At 40.1% G+C, this 16,728-nt stretch overlaps 1 long non-coding RNA gene across 2 annotated transcripts; it reads left to right on the top strand.

Moving 5' to 3' along the window:
- The first annotated feature begins 3,038 nt into the window (after positions 1 to 3,038).
- LOC123329143 lies at positions 3,039 to 10,045 on the top strand. Of its 2 annotated transcripts, none has more exons than XR_006544341.2 (5): positions 3,039 to 3,164; positions 3,369 to 3,477; positions 4,289 to 4,415; positions 4,956 to 5,051; positions 8,727 to 10,045. It is a non-coding gene; the product is annotated as an uncharacterized LOC123329143 (long non-coding RNA). The 2 variants fall into 2 exon arrangements; XR_006544342.2 differs by having other exon boundaries at positions 3,054 to 3,183.
- The last annotated feature ends 6,683 nt before the right edge of the window (positions 10,046 to 16,728 follow it).

The following is a 16,728-nucleotide window of genomic DNA, read 5'->3' as shown; positions in this document are numbered from 1 at the left end:
CCTACCATAAAAATGATCTATGGATATGAAGGAAAAGTAATAAAAGGGAAAATGCAAATGAGGGATAAATATGTGAAAGCAGCCTGTGGACTGCAAATAAAAAATGCAATGGTTTAAATACATTTTTTTGCCTTTACAGTTGGCAAAGATGATAAAGAAAAATGATATCCAGGGGAGCATACATTTGGGGAAATGTTTATTCTCATAAATTTCTCTTTGGAATGTAATTTATAAAACAATTTGGAGGCTACTCTGTACCAAGATTTAAAAATAGCCTGCACTTTAATGGAACAATTCTATTATTAGAAATATGACCTAAGAAAATAATTGTCCAAAGATACACGTATAAATACATTTCTTAAAGTTTATGTTAACAAAAACACACTGTCAAAAGTCTAATGTAGGAAAAAAAAAGAGAGAAAAGAAATGAGCTTGTAGGAACCTATAAGGTGGGGTATTAGGTAACCATTAAAAATCTTAACAATGAGATATATTAGTTGACATGGGGGAGTTTATATCTTTATTGTATTTTTAAATAAAATGCTCTTTACACAAGAATTTAAGGCATCGATCTTTTTTGTAAAAATCATCAATGTCTCCTAAGAGTATAAAAGCAAATGTAAAAATCAAATGCAGGAACAAAACTGAACCAAAAAAAAATTGGAAATTACCTATATACATGAGAATGGAGCAGTCTAATATCCCCATAGGAATAGATGGAAGATAGGAAGAATGGATTCTCAGGGAGCATAAATTTACATCCATTGTGGAGTGTTTCTGTTCTAATGCTGTCTTTTTTAATTCTCTCAGCATTAGCTCTGATGTTGTATTGACTGTTCACCACTAAATTAACTGCAGAGTGTGATATGGTGTTTGTTTAAGTGTCTTTGTAGTATAACATCTAATTTCCACTTCAAAGTAATTGGTCTTCATGAATTTTTAAGCCCCCTAAGGGCCCTACCATTTAATGAATATTCGGATGAGACTGGAGTAGTAGTTAAAAGATTTAAAAATTTTCATAACAATGAATGTTAAAATAATAGTCAAAATTATAAAATCATCCAAAATATTCTACAGCATTAGTAAGTGTGCCCACTAGCCAGGACATTAGCAACTCTGACTTGATTATGAAACAGGTATGTTGCAGTTCATGTGCTAGAGTGATACAGCCAAATCTCAACAATTTAAACACAGCTCACAATTAGTGCTTTTTACTGTTTATAAATTTTGTGGTTCCTTACAGTCTGTGGAAACTTTGGAAGACTTGTATTATATTGAAATTTGTACCTAATTTGTACAAACTTTGAAAGTTATGTGGTTATACTGAAATTTGTACTTAATTTGTACAAACTTGGGCTTCCCTGGTGGCTCAGATGGTAAAGAATCTGCCTGCAATACAGGAGACCTGGGTTCGATCCCTGGGTTGGGAAGTTCCCCTGGAGAAGGGAATGGCTGGCTACCCACTCCAGTATTCTTGCCTGGAGAATTCCATGGACAGAGGAGCCTGGCGGGCTACAGTCCATGGGGTCACAAAGAGTCAGACACGACTGAGCAACTAACTTTGTATAATCTTATAAGTTATATGGTTTCTTAGAATCTGTGAAAACTTTGGAAGACTTATATTGAAATTTGTACCTATGAGATATTAGTATACTGGCTGTAGGTTTCTTATTATCAATCACAGGGAATTCTTTCTGTTCCTAGTTTGCTAAGGATTTTGAAAATCATATATTTAAAATAATGAGTAGATTTTGAGTTTTAACAGATGCATTTTCTATATTATTTTCTATATTATTGATAGACCTTTATCTTGCTAATATAACTCACCTCTTAACTCTTGTTTAAGAGTGAAACAAATATTGCATTCCTAGACTAAATCCAACTTGGTTAAGATATTTTACCTTGTAAAAATACTGCTTTTTTTGCTACTTATATGAGATGATGGATAAACTTGCGTGGTAGTCATTTCACATTGTATGTGAGTCAGGTCCTATGCGGTACACCTTAAGCTTACACAGTGCTGTGTAGTTTCCATCTCAATAAAACTGGAAAACTACTGCCCAATTTCATTTGCTAATATTTTATTTATAACTCTTATTCAAGAATGAGATTTATTTTTAATTTCATACTTTTTTTTTTTTAAAGATTTATCTGTTTAGGGCTGTGCTGAGTCTTCATTGCTGCCCAGGCTTTTCTCGAGTTGTGGAGAGTGGGGGCTACTCTCTAGTTTTGGTGCACAGGCTTCTCATGGCAGTGGTTCCTGTTGAGAAGCATGGCCTCTAGGTGCATGGGCTTCAGTAGTTGTGGTTTGTGGGCGCAGAAGTTGTGGGCTCTGGAGCACTGGCTCAGTAGTTGCGGTGCAGGGGTTTAGTTGTTCCAAGGTATGTGGGATCTTCCCAGACCAGGGATTGAACCCATGTCCCCTGCATTGGCAGGCAGATTCCTTACCACTGAGCCATCAGGGAAGCCCCTTCTTTGGTTTTGATATCAAGGTTATGCTAGCAAATAGAATAAGTTGGGGAATGTCTTCTCTTTTACTAGTCTCTAAAACAATTTCAGAAAGATTGGGTTACTTCTTCTTTATGTATTTGGTAGAATTAATCAGTGATGACATCTGGACCCCTAAATTTTCAATTATGGATTCAATCTCAAAAAATAATTTAATATAGTTCAAAGTTACATAAATTTTCCATTTCTTCTGTTGTCAGTTTTGGTAATTGATGTTTTTCTACAAATTCGTTTATTTCACCTAAAAGCACTGGCAGGGGCTTCCTCTCAATTTCTAGTTTTAATTCTGTCACTAACATTATGCATGGTCCTAGACCTACTGATTCGGAAAGTCTGGCGAGGGGACTAGCAGTTGATGTTTTTTTAACAAGCCCTCCAAGGGAGGCTGGTGCAAGCTCAAGTCTGAGAATCACAGCTTTCACTCGCCTCTCCTCACCACACTCTAAGCCAGAAGGCTGGGAGATACGCAGGCAAGTGACCGGCCCTGATTGAGGAACCAGAAGATCCTGGGTGTGTTTATCTGAGCTCCATATAAGCAGGTGGAGGGGAGAGGGCGTGGTTTGCCACAGCAGCTGGATTTCCAGTTCTAAGAAAGAGTGATCACTCCCTCCCTCTCTGTTGGGAGTAGCAGCTTGGTTTTCTTCAAGGCAGATTTGGTGAGGATGGTTCTAGATGGTAAATCATTAGAGCAGCCTGCTCTACCCTAACTCCTGGCTTCCAAGGCAGCCTTGTGGGGCGTCCCTGAGGGCTGATGAAGAGGGGGTGAGGGTCAGAGCTGGGGAGGCTGTTGCAGTTTCCCCTCTGTGTGCTGTGCTGGGGAAAGGGTCGTGGACTCTCATGATTCTGTTTTTGGTTCCAAGGTGTGGTTTCTCAGAGTTCTGCTCTTTGCTAGTGAGAAAACTATAAGAGAAGGGGGAGGATAAAATGACGCTTTCATTTTTAAAAATCATGTCCCAAGTGATGACTCAGGTGAGTTCACTTCTTGTCTCCTTTTCTGAAATGCCGATATTCAGCTCCTAACACATTAGCTTTACACATTAGGTTTTCTAGAATTTCATACTAAGAGGCCACATCTAGTGGCATGATTTCCACATCTGAAACTAGTCAGAAAGCAGAGGGTTTCTTCCCTTGCCTTCTCCTCTAGTCCAATATTCACATATTTATTCAACAAAGTACTCAAGGAGGTACTAACCAAGGGGTCTCAGAAGATGTACTTTAACCATTTAAAAATTTTATAAATTATTTATTATCTCAAAATCTGAATTATGAATTCAGTTTCCTTACTCTTGTTGTTCAGTTGCTCAGTCATGTCCGACTCTGCAAACCCATAGACTGCAGCACCCAGGCTTCCCTGTCCTTCACTATCTCCTGGAGTTTGCTCAAACTCATGTCCATTGAATTGATGATGCCATCCAACCATCTCATCCTCTGTCACCCTCTTCTCCTCCTGCCCTGTTCAAATGATCTATTTCATATTGGGTGGGCTATAAAAGTTTGTGCTTTTTGAAGTACTGAACCATTTAAGTTGTCTAATGTATGTATGTAGAATTGTTCATACTATTCCCTTATGATCCTTTTGATCTCTGGAGGGTCTGCAGGGATGGCCCCTCTTTTGTTCCTGATATTGACAATATTCTTTACCCCCTGAATCCACCATGGTATCAAGTTTAGACTCACATACAGCCTCCTACTTTTTATATCTCAAATATTAAGACTAGTATTTCTGTAGAACTATTCGGCTATATGGGCAGTTGGAGAATCAAAGTACTTGTTTTTTCAGAGGTCAGTAAAATTTAAAGATGTGTTTGCTGACTTCTCTTGGGAGCAGTGGGAATGCTTAAACACTGATCAAAAAAACCTGTACAAGAAGGTGATGTTGGACAACCACGAACATACGATGACTTTGGGTAAGAATACATTTTCTCAGTTGATAAGCTGCCTATTTTGAGGCTTTTTCTTGCTATTTTACTGATATCTATAGAACTCGAAGTGCTGACCTAAGTTCCTTAAATTAAGAGCTTTCTGAAGGGAGAAATGAGCACATTCATGCTTCAAACACTCAAGCTTCAGGCACCCAATTTCCTCAAATCTTCATACGTTTCTCAAAGACAACTGTCCTAAGGCTCTTGTGGACCCCAGATCACCGGTAGAGCTCCTTTTAAAGCACTGGTAAAAAAAAAAAAAAAAGCACAGGTGGTTTATGGACTGAACTGTGAAAGAATGCTGCTTCCAGGCTTCCTTGGAGATCTCTTTCCTTACCAGGTATCAATATATAACTTCTCTTCCATCCTAAGTGGTGTTGGAAGTGAAAGAGAATGTTACAAATTATGCTGGGATAACTAAAGCAAACTGAGACCTGTAGACATCTCGCTTATGGCCAAAAGATTGGGTTTAAATTCTCTGGCAGTTAAAGCACTGAAAAGATCATTTTGCTTCCCTATATGCAGGGCAATGGGCTTTTAAAGCAAGAGCAATGTCATCTTTGAAGCAAGAAAGTGATCCCTGGATGCTGAAAAGAGAGGAAACAGATGATCCATGCACAGGTAATTGACATGCAGTGAGCAAGGTGAAAGTCATCACAATTCCCACCCCAACTTGTCAGAGTAACCTGGGTCCCTGAGGTGATGACAGATGAACTCTGTGCACAGGTTCCCATATAGGACAGAAAAGAATAATCTAGTGGATCTTTTTATCCCATCACTATTTTTCTAGAGCCCTTGTCATCTCTCTCTCTTTAAAGAGGCAAATACTCTTACCTGTCTATGTGTATATATATATTTAAAATTAATTTATTTTAATTGGCTAATTACTTTACAATATTGTAGTGGTTTCTGCCATACATTGACATGAATCAGCCATGGATGTACATGTGTTCCCCATCCTGAACCCCCCCTCCCACCTCCCTCCCCATCCCATCCCTCAGACCTTTGACATAAGTCAGGATCTGGGAAAAATAGACTCTGATATCTGAGATTTGCATGCAGGAGGTTTTGGAGTTCTTTTGGGAACACATCTGTGAAGAGGGGAAACTAGATTGAGCCAAGGGAGAAACTGAACTACTGTGCTACTGCAACTCAGGCTTCATATCCAATCCTACAGGGACTTGTGAACCTCAGATGGCCCTTCAGAGTGGTTCTGATTTGAGGCAGAGAAGGTGGACTTTTGCACCCCTTACACTTACAGGAGGAGTGTAACTTCGGGTGAGGCGGCCATCTTCATTCAAGCACAGTGGTCCAAAAGTTTACTCAGCTGTGAGCCATAGGCAGCCTATCTCTCAACAGGTGGAACGAGCAGTGACTTAATCATGAAAGAGCATTAGGACTCAGGACTAAGTGATGGGTGATGGACCATCATATCCAAGACCTCCTTAGACGTTGATTTTTTTTCATTTTTAACATTTGTATTTGACTGAAAGAACAGATACATGAATTGCTCAACTGGATAACAGTTTCAGTGGGCAAAAATGAAGGAGAGAAGGATAATCCAAAATCCACCAAATCACAAGTATCACAAATATTTTAACAAATGGTTGTGGAGGAGTTTTAAAAAAATGTTTGTGGTAATGCAGTAAGAAAACTGGAGACTAAAACTTCATAAGTTAACAAGAAGTTTATGTCAAATGGAGGAGACAAGCTATGATCATAAATATCAATGTGGAGGACTTCCCTGGGAGTCCAGTGGTTAAGCACCTACCTGCCAATACGGGGAACACGGGTTTGATCCCTGGTCCGGGAAGATCCCACAGGCATCGGGGTAATTAAGCTCCTGCACCACAGCTTCTGGAGCCATGGTCTGCAACAGGAGAAGCCACTGCAATGAGAAGGCCTTGCTCGCTGCAACTAGAGAAAGCCCGTGTGCAGCAAGAAAGATGCAGCACAGCCAAAAATAAAATAAAAAAAACAATGTAGAAGCGAGCAGGATTTCTAATCAGGTAGAATGTAGGTCCAATACAGAGTTCAGAGACAGTAAAATATAATTTCCTCTTAAAGTTTAAAGAATTTTGGAAGAAATAACTGTCCATTAATTCCAAAAAATTAAGGGGAAAATATGGCAGGGGGATATTTTTATTTTGCATCTTAACTAGGTTCAAAGAATAGGAAAGAAATGATCAAATGTAGATAAGCTGTGATCAGTTTGTAATGTGGGCTGGGAACCTAGAAGTAAGTTAAACATAAGAGAATCAGATATAGTAAAAATGTTGAAAAAAATTTTAATGATCTGAGAATCATTCATTGAATTCTAAATAATATCTAGGTATTTATTTCCTGGGTTAAAAACTGTTCCCTCAAGGTGACCTTAATAAGCTTCCCATCAATAGTCAAAGTATAAACATGATTGCAAGATAGCAAAATCTGAGTTGGGATCATTTATGTAAAATATGAGAAAATATTCTTTTCCTGAAATATATTTTCAAAAGGTTCAACCTACAAAGTTTCAAAAAAGAAAATGTAAGAAATGACTCTAATCTCACCACTCATTTGGAACTGAAGTATTGGGTTGGTCAAAACATTCTTTCATTTTTTAAGTACGAGTCTTGACTATACCATGTCCCTGCCCTTCCTACCCATCTAGTTGTGGCTCCTTCTTGAAATCTTTTAGAAGATCTTTTCTGCTAGTCTTCTGATCTTTCTCATCAATAGTTGCTCTTTAAACAATTGTAATTTTGGTGTGCTCATGGGAGGAAGTGAACTCAGGGTCCTCCTACTCTGCCATCTGGGCCATGCCTCGGTGGTAGAGAGTTTTATATTTACTTTATACTTTTGTAATTTGTTTTATCTCATAAAGCAAAACCCAAATATCTAAGGTTATTAGATAACCTTAGTTATCTAATAAATAATAACCTTCAAAATGAACCTTAGTTCAGTCACTAAGTCGTGTCCGACTCTTTGTGACCCCATGGACTGCAGCACACCAGGCTTCCCTGTCCTTCACTATCTCCTGGAAATAAAAAGATCAGTGATAAAACTAAGTATCTGATTAGCAAAAATATAAAATACCGGTAGAACCCAGGGCTATAGAAAGTGATAGCAATGATTCATATATGTACTAGAGTTCAGAATTCGAACTGGCAACTTACTTGAGTTTTATGCTTTAACATGTGGAACATACATAATTGAGATTCCTCTTTGAAAGAGTAATTCTGTGACTTTAAACATAGTATGCAGGAGACCTGGGCTCGATCCCTGCATTGGGAAGATCCCCTAGATGAGGCCATGGTAATCCACCCCAGTATTCTTGCCTGGAGAATCCCCATGGACAGAGGAGCCTGGCAGGCTACAGTCCATGGGGTTGCAAAGAGTTGGACATGACTGAGCGACTAAGCACAGACACACATACTGGTGATTAAATTCACAGAGGTCTATACACAAGTTAATGGACCACTCTTTACATTAACAAATGGGTACAACGCAAATTCCTTGTAATAAAATCGATGGATAAATCTAGTATGGCACTCTTAGTATTCAAGAAGCATTCAAATGAGTATACTACTTATATTGAGCCACATATTAACTCGGGCTTCTCAGGTGGCTCAATGGTAAAGAATCTGCCTGCTAATGCAGGAGACTCAAGTTCAATCCCTGGGTCAGGATGATCCCCTGGAGGAGGAAATGGCAACCCACTCCAGTATTCTTGCCTAGGAAATTCCATGGACAGAGGAGCCTGCTGGGCTACAGTCCATGGGGTCACAAAGAGTTGGACACGACTGAGTGATGGAACATGCCCGCACACATTAACTCATCAAAATCTATGGCTAAAAGAAAAACATAGGTGTAAAACCCTATGTCTACTGAGGGTAACTTCTTAGGGTACCATTTAATAGGCAATTCTTAGAGAAATTATTCCGTTCAAACTATGTCAGTGCCTTATTTTTAAAAATACTGACGTTGCTTTTATTTTTTTAAACTTTATTTATTTATTTGGCCATGCCAAATAAGAGATCTGAGTTCTCCGATTGGGGATTGAACCTGTACCCCGCCCAGCATTGGAAGCACAGAGTCTTAACCCACTGGACCATTAGGGAAGTCTCCTGATACTGCTTTTAAATAATAACCTTTGAAATGCACAGCTGCACTTACTCTTCGCCACTTCCCAATCTGCCACCTTCCAATCACATATTGCCACTGTATCTTTCTATTCCCTGACACATGCACAAACAGCTTGTGATTTATACTGTGTTGTGAGAGTCTAATTTCATTTTCTTTTTGTCTTCCCATTAGCCTGCCAACCAACTTTTTCTCCTGAACTTCATGAATCCATGGGTGCCTTCCGACAGAGCTCACACTCGAGTGCACAGCAAAGATTTTACACACTAAGACAAAGCCATGAGTGTGATAACTGGGGAACAGCATTCAGGCATCTCTCACTCTTAATTCAACATAAGGAAATTCATACAGTAGAGAAATCATATGAATATGACGGGCAGGCAAAGACCTTTAGACATCCATTTACTACTCACCAAAGCATTCATGCTTTAGAGCAACTCTTTGAATGTCATAACTGTGGCAATACTTCTACTAGAGCTTTAAGGTTTATGCAGCATCAGAAAAAGCATACGGGATCAAAACGATACAAATGTGATGCATGTTACAAGGCCTTTAATTTTTATTCACTCCTTATTCAGCATCAGAGTTCACACTGGAGAGAAACCCTTTCAGTGTGATACGTGTGGAAAGGCCTTTAGCCAAAAGTCAACCATGCAACGACATAAAGAAACTCATACTCTAGGGCAAAGCTTTGAATGTAGCAGATGTGAAGACATCTTTGACAGTCATTCAAAGCTTATGGAACACCAGGCAACTCCCCGGGCAACGCGTACTGATTGGGCTACACATACTCAGTCAACAGCAAACAAATGTGACACCTGTGAAAAGTCCTTAAAGTTTTACTCACACTTTAGGAGACATCAGAGAACTCACAGTGGAGAGAAGCCCTTCAAATGTGGTGTATGTGAAAAGACCTTTAGCCAAGAAGAGGTCTTGAAGCGGCATAAAAAAATCCACACTGGAGAGAAGCCTTTTCATTGTCAAGTGTGTGGACATAATTTTATCAGTAACTTTAAGCTTATCCAGCATGCAAGAATTCATACTGGAGAAAAGCCACATAGATGTGCCCAGTGTGGCAAGACCTTCAGAGTTGCATCTGTTCTTAGAATTCATAAAGTAACTCACTTAGAAGTGAAACCTTTTGCTTGTGATCAGTGTGAAAAAACTTTTATGAGGAAAGTTTCAACATACCTTGTTCAACATCAGAAAATTCATAGGAAATAGAATTTCTAAAATCATGGTAATATCGAAAAGGCCTTTGGGTATCACATGGTCTTTATTAAATGTCTGAGAATTTATCCTGAGAAACCCTATTTATAGCTAAATAACTTTCTGTGTTGATTATAAGATTCCATGCTTGTTCCTCAGAATGCACACTGTGTGAAAAATCTTAGGATAAAACTAGTATATGAAATTTAACATGTTTTTTTTAACATGCAAGGAAACAGCATCATCAGATCAGATCAGATCAGTCGCTCAGTCGTGTCTGACTCTTTGAGACCCCATGAATCGCAGCACGCCAGGCCTCCCTGTCCATCACCAACTCCCGGAGTTCACTCAGACTCACGTCCATCGAGTCAGTGATGCCATCCAGCCATCTCATCCTCTATCGTCCCCTTCTCCTCTTGCCCCCAATCCCTCCCAGCATCAGAGTCTTTTCCAATGAGTCAATTCTTCGCATGATGTGGCCAAAGTACTGGAGTTTCAGCTTTAGCATCATTCCTTCCAAAGAAATCCCAGGGCTGATCTCCTTTAGAATGGACTGGTTGGATCTCCTTGCAGTCCAAGGGACTCTCAAGCGTCTTCTCCAACACCACAGTTCAAAAGCATCCATTCTTCGGGGCTCAGCCTTCTTCACAGTCCAACTCTCACATCCATACGTGACCACAGGAAAAACCATAGCCTTGACTAGACGAACCTTTGTTGGCAAAGTAATGTCTCTGCTTTTGAATATGCTATCTAGGTTAGATTTAATATTTTCTCTTACTTTGACCATGATTCTTGGAAATATCCACTAGAAAAATGACTGAGAAGGTTCAGCCTTGGATTTGAAATAAGCCAAGGCATTGCTTTCATCATAGTCCCTACATTGAGAGTAGAAAGGGAGGAGACTAATGTAATAAGAAAAAATAAATTTAGCTCATAATCTTATTTCAGTGGATGAATAAATTAGGTCAGGAACAAATCTTTAAAAATAGAGGCAACATGGTCAATGATAAAAAGACTTGTGAGAGAAAACTGTATATTGGATCCAAGTGGGCATAAGTGATGTGAACTCTCTTCCTAGGATTAAAACCAAAGAAAATTCCTATCTACAGAGACTAAAAGCCTTAACTGACTTGCTCCTTAATTCTGAAACTAAAATAGGGGTTGGTGATGGGTATTGGCATCTGTAATAAAAATTAAAATACAGAGAGTGACAAAATGTTTCTGCTGTCTTGTCTGAATGGATGTAATGCCTGTGATATCTGGCCTTGTGCAGTTATTTAGAGAAAAATGAAGTATTGCAACAGAAGGCTGTTGGACTTCCATTCTGAACATGGAGAATCTATGGTCATGTTTTACTTGGAAGGAACTACATTTCTTAATGGATTAATAAGTAAACACAAAGCTTTTGAGCATCTGCTGTGTAGCAGATTTCTGACACAAAGTCAGAAACCATCTCACATTGCTCGATGAATTCCTTCAACCATTAATGACAAAGTTCCCTTGTCCAGCTTAAGGCAGAGGGTATGGTTTAATGTTTCCCAGGCCTGTTTCATTGCACAGACAACAGGGGAATATGAGCCTAAGTTATTGTTTCTTCCCTGTCACTCCTCTCTCTGATATTATGATGGCTTTTTCAAAGAAAGGGCTTGCCAGGTGGTGCTAGTGGTAAAGAATCCGCCTGCCAGTGCAGGAGACACCAGAGATTTGAGTTCGATCCCTGGGTCAAGAAGATCCCCTGGAGAAAGAAATGGCAACCCACTCCAGTATTCTCGCCTGGAGAATCCCATGGACAGAGAAGCCTGGTGGGCTACAGTTGATGTGGCCGCAAAGAGTCGGACATGACTGAGCACCCAAACAAAACATAATCTCCAAAGAAAATTTGGCTTCAGGTTTCCAGATGAGCCTTGCATGCCCAATTCACTAATAGCCTAAAGAGTAACATGCATGATTCTCTAAGTCACAGTTGAAACAGATCCTCAATTCTCTTGCCTCTGCAGGACCCATTCCACTTTGATTGAATTCAACTTAGAGGAGCTGAAACTAATTGCACTTGGCTGAAAAATATTAGAGAAATAGCTAAGAACACGGAAATGAGATTATAAACATGATCATGAAGACAGATACATTACTGGCCTAGGTAACATGACTTCCTCAGTTAAGGAGACAAAGGAAAGACTTAAGACTAATGTGTATCACAACACCTTCCCCATCTTTGTTTCCTTTGCTGTTGTTTAGTCAGGTAGTCGTGTCTGACTCTTTGTTACCCCATGGACTATAGCCCACCAGGCTCCTCTGTCCATGAGATTTCCCAGGCAAGAATACTGGAGTGGGTTACCATTTCCTTCTTCAGGGGATCTTCCCAACCCAGAGATTGAACCTGTGTCTCCTGCATTGGCAGGTGGGTTCTTTTACTGCTGAGCCACCAGAGAAGCCCCATCTTTGATCCCTAAAATCCTGCAAATTAAATGGCATATGTATAGTGATGACCCAAGAAAACTTCCATTGGTCCACCATTCCAACACCTGAATCCAAATGACAGGAAAGAAAACAAAGGAAACTGAATATAACACTAAAGAAACTTGTTCTGAAAAGCTGGAATTCACAAGTAGGCTATTAGTACACGAGCAATAGGCCCATCATTAAAAAAAAGTCAAAACTCATATTTTTCTCCTGTCCCCACTTTGCCATGTTTGTTTGGGGTTTTTTACTGACTGTAAGCCAGTCTCAGCCTCTGAATTAATCATTTGAACTTAATTGTTGAAGAGGTAAAGAAAAAGGCACTCATGAAATTTTGGTCATCCAAAGACATCATGATTGAGAAAATCCAGGTAAAAATCACTTTATGCTTTTAACTTTTAACATACCCTTTATGTTAACTTTTCCTTTATGTTTAACATATGCTTTTAATTTAACATATGTAAACTTTTTAACATATCCATTTATAAATAATGGATTTATTATTTATTATACATATGGATATGTTTGATACATTTAACACAATGTTTCAATACAAAAATAATAGTCATGAATGACATATTTATCTTGAAATATCTGATTATAACAGTATTATACACACGTCCACTTTTTGTCATTTAATCTTTTATATTGGATACTTATGGTCACCCTTTTGAGGAGCTATTAAGCTCCAACAAAGTTGCTCTAGTCAGAGTGGGGCTGGCCTGTAGGAAGAATGGATTCAGATTCTAATTCCATCACAAAGAGTTGGGGGTCTTGATGGTACAGAGGTGAACACAGCTACCTTCTATCACAAAGAGTTGGGGACCTATACTATCTAGTCTAACCTATATGTTCTAAACATCTCATTTAAAAAGTTGATTAGTATTGCTCTTGCTTCCAAGTAACAGGACCAAGATGATGAGATACAAAAGAACTACAGAGAGATATCTTTGCAGGATGGTGGGCAGAATTCTGAGAATCAACTTCAATTTTCCAGCATTCTTCTATTCTAGCATCTGGTGTGTCTTTGCAACTTAAGTCTGAATTTACAGTATATGTTTGATTGTCTCTATTCCTGCGCCTCTGCCCTAGTCCCTGCTGCATTATCTGTGGCTTGGACATCTGTAAGAATCACAGACTTCAAACTTGATCTGAGCAGTCTCTTCACGCACTCTCTCTAGGAACGGCATAACCATCTCCTAAACTGCAAACCCTTAGGCAACACTGAAGTAAGTCAGAGAGAGAAAAACAAACATTGATGCACATATGTGGAATCTAGAAAAAATGGCAAAGATGAGCTTATTTGCAAAGTAAAAACAGAGACACAGATGTAGAGAACAAACATATGGACACCGAGGGGAGGTGGGATGGAAGCAGATTGGGACTGACACATACACACTACTATGTATAAAGTAGATCGCTAAAGAGAACACCCTGTATCGCACAGGGAACTCTACTTACTAATGCACTGCGGTGACCAAAATGGGAAGGAAGTCCAAAAGGGAAGGGACATATGTATACATGTGGCTGCTTCATTTCACTGTAGAAACACAGTAGAAACTAATACAACATTGTAAAGCAACTACACTCCAATAAAAATTAATTAAAAAATAAAGATGAGAAAACAGAGGTGAAAGCACCTAAGCCCTTAAAGATTGTGAATATTAAGGAGATGATCATGATTTCTGCCTCTATAATTACAATGACAGAGCGTCTGGTGGCAACTGTCAAGATATCCAGCCCTGGGTTCAAAGAAATTTGGGATATATCCCATCAGTACTACAACTGTCTGGCTGTGTGATAGAAAAATAACCAGCTTGGATTTCCTCTCACTAAAATGAGTTAACAACTGTATCTACACCAGTAGGATATCAAGATACTAAAATAATTCATGCTAGTACAATGGACAGGTGATAGGATACTCTCAAAATAATGTCCATTGAGGGTATATTAAGCACTGCTCACTGGAATGAAAGGTTTTGTATAGAAAGAGAAAAGGCACAGTCTCTAGTCCATAAATGAAGGCTTGGAAGAGAAAATAATATATTTTTTAAAAACTGTGCAGCACGAAGTATGAAAAATAAGTGGGTGTCTAGGATTGGTGGTTGATGAGCCAGGCTAAGGAACAAATGTGTCCAGGTGAGGAAGGCACAGGCTCGGAAAGCGAACTTAGCCCAGGATTAGGCACTTAAGGGTGTGCCAAAGAGCCCAGTCTTTCAAAGTTGGCCAGATCGGGAAGCTCTGTGCTGCCCCCCAGCGCTATGTGACCTTGGGCAAATAGCTTATTTCTTGAATCCTCCCTTTTGTCTCCAAAATAAGAACAGTGATTTCTTTAGAGGGTGACTGTGTCAGGGAATGCGATCATGAGTATAGAGTGACTTAGCATGGGCTATGTTCTCAGTATCTTTCCGTAGCTGGCTAAAATGGCCACAGGCTACATAAAAGGTTCACCATCTTTACTTGCAAGCACAAGCTGGAATCAAGACTACCAGGAGAAATATCAATAACCCCACATATGCAGATGACACCACCCTTACAGCAGAAAGCAAAGAGGAACTGAAGAGTCTCTTGATAAAAGTGAAAGAGGAGAGTCAAAAAGCTGGCTTAAAACTCAACATTCAAAAAACGAAGATCATGGCATCTGGTCCCATCACTTCATGGCAAATAGATGGGGGGAAAAATGGAAACAGTGAGAGACTTTATTTTCATAGGCTCCAAAATCACTGCAGATGGTGACTAAAGCCATGAAAATAAAAGATGCTTGCTCCTTGGAAGAAAAGCTATGACCAACCTAGACAGCATATTAAAAAGCAGAGATGGTACTTTGCCGACAAAGATCTGTCTGGTCAAAGCTATGGTTTTTCCAGTAGTCATATATGGATGTGAGAGTCGGACTATAAAGAAAGCTGAATGCTGAAGAATTGATGGTTTTGAATTGTGTTGGAGAAGACTCTTGAGAGTCCCTTTGTCTGCAGAAGATCAAACCAGTCAATCCTAAGGGAAATCAGTCCTGAATATTCACTGGAAGGACTGATGCTGAAGCTGAAGCTCCAATACTTTGGCCACCTGATGTGAAGAACTGACTCATTGGAAAAGACCCTGCTGCTGGGAAAGATTGAAGGGAGGAGGAGAAGGGGACAACAGAGAATGAGATGGTTGGATGGCATCACCAACTCAATGGACATGAGTTTGAGCAAGCTCTGGGAGTTGGCGATGGACAGGGAAGCCTGGTGTGCTGCAGTCCATGGGGTCACAAAGAGCTGGACATGACTAAGTGACTGAACTGAACTGATGAAAGTGTTAGTTGCTCAGTTGTGTGACTCTTTGTGACCCCATGGACTGTAGCCCATCAGGCTCTTTTGGACTGGGCAGAATAACAGGCAAGAATACTATAGTGGGCAGCCATTTCCCTTCTCCAGGGGAATCTCCCCAACTCAGGGATCGAACCTGGGTCTCCTGCATTGCAGGAAGATTCTTTATTGTCTGAGTAAGAGAAGCCCTTACTTTCTGTCTAACCAACTCTATTTGCTCAGCCACAAATAACGGCAGGAAACATATTCATCACTCCAAGGTAGTTTCACATTTTGGTTCTTTTTTTTTTTTTAATGAGCAAATTTTTATTACACTTTTATTTTCATTGTTAAGTCTTTTGGCCTTGCCTTGAAGCATGTGGGATCTTAGTTCCCCAGCCCAGGACAGAACCTGCACTCTCTGCATTGGCAGCATGGAGTCTTAACCACTGGACCATCAGGGAAGTCCCCACATTCATTCTTAAAACAGACTAGTCCCACATCCTCATTCTTAAAACAGACTCTTGTGAGATTGTCAGTTGATTGAGAAACAAGGTTCTGATCTCAAAGATGCTCTCAGGCACATCCTCTCCCTGTGTGTTCTTCCTCTTTCCTCCTCTTGCGCCTGTGAATCAAGTGTTCCCTGCATGAGGGCCAGATAAGAAGTGAAGGAGCAGGGGGCATCTCAGGGCTGGGTGTGGTCCTTGTGCTTAATCACACCCGCAAAGACCCTTTTGCCACATAAGGTAATATAGGTTCTGGGAATCAGGATGTGGTCCTCTTGCTGCAGTGGTGCTGATGGTCATTATCCTGTGGACCACACCCTGAATCATTCCCAGCCCCTGTCTGGGGCAAGCGGCACATGGGATTCTCCCGTGCCTGCTACCGATGATGGGCCATGGGGAAGAGGAGTGCTATTAGATACCATCTTCCTACTGAAAGCAGGTAACTGTCTCTCCTCCTCCATGCAGCTGCCTCATGTGGGGCAGGGGCACCAGGTGAGAGCCCCTTCCCCTCATCTCAGAGACTCAAGCGGGAAGAGAATCAACCAGAGGGTATGTTACATGACACAGTGGGGGTACATGGTAGGGGGGTGAATAAGACCACTAGGGAATTTCCAGCCTAAATCTTGACCTACACACCACATCCCCTAATCCTTCCTGTGTCTAATATACTCAAGATCAGAAGGGCTGAGAGTCCTGCAGGTGAGGATGGGCCTT

Source organism: Bubalus bubalis, chromosome 14 (assembly GCF_019923935.1).
Source record: "Bubalus bubalis isolate 160015118507 breed Murrah chromosome 14, NDDB_SH_1, whole genome shotgun sequence".
Lineage (NCBI taxonomy): Eukaryota > Metazoa > Chordata > Mammalia > Artiodactyla > Bovidae > Bubalus > Bubalus bubalis.
The sequence above is the reverse complement of the archived record's forward strand: the minus strand, read 5'-3'. Positions and strand labels throughout refer to the sequence as shown.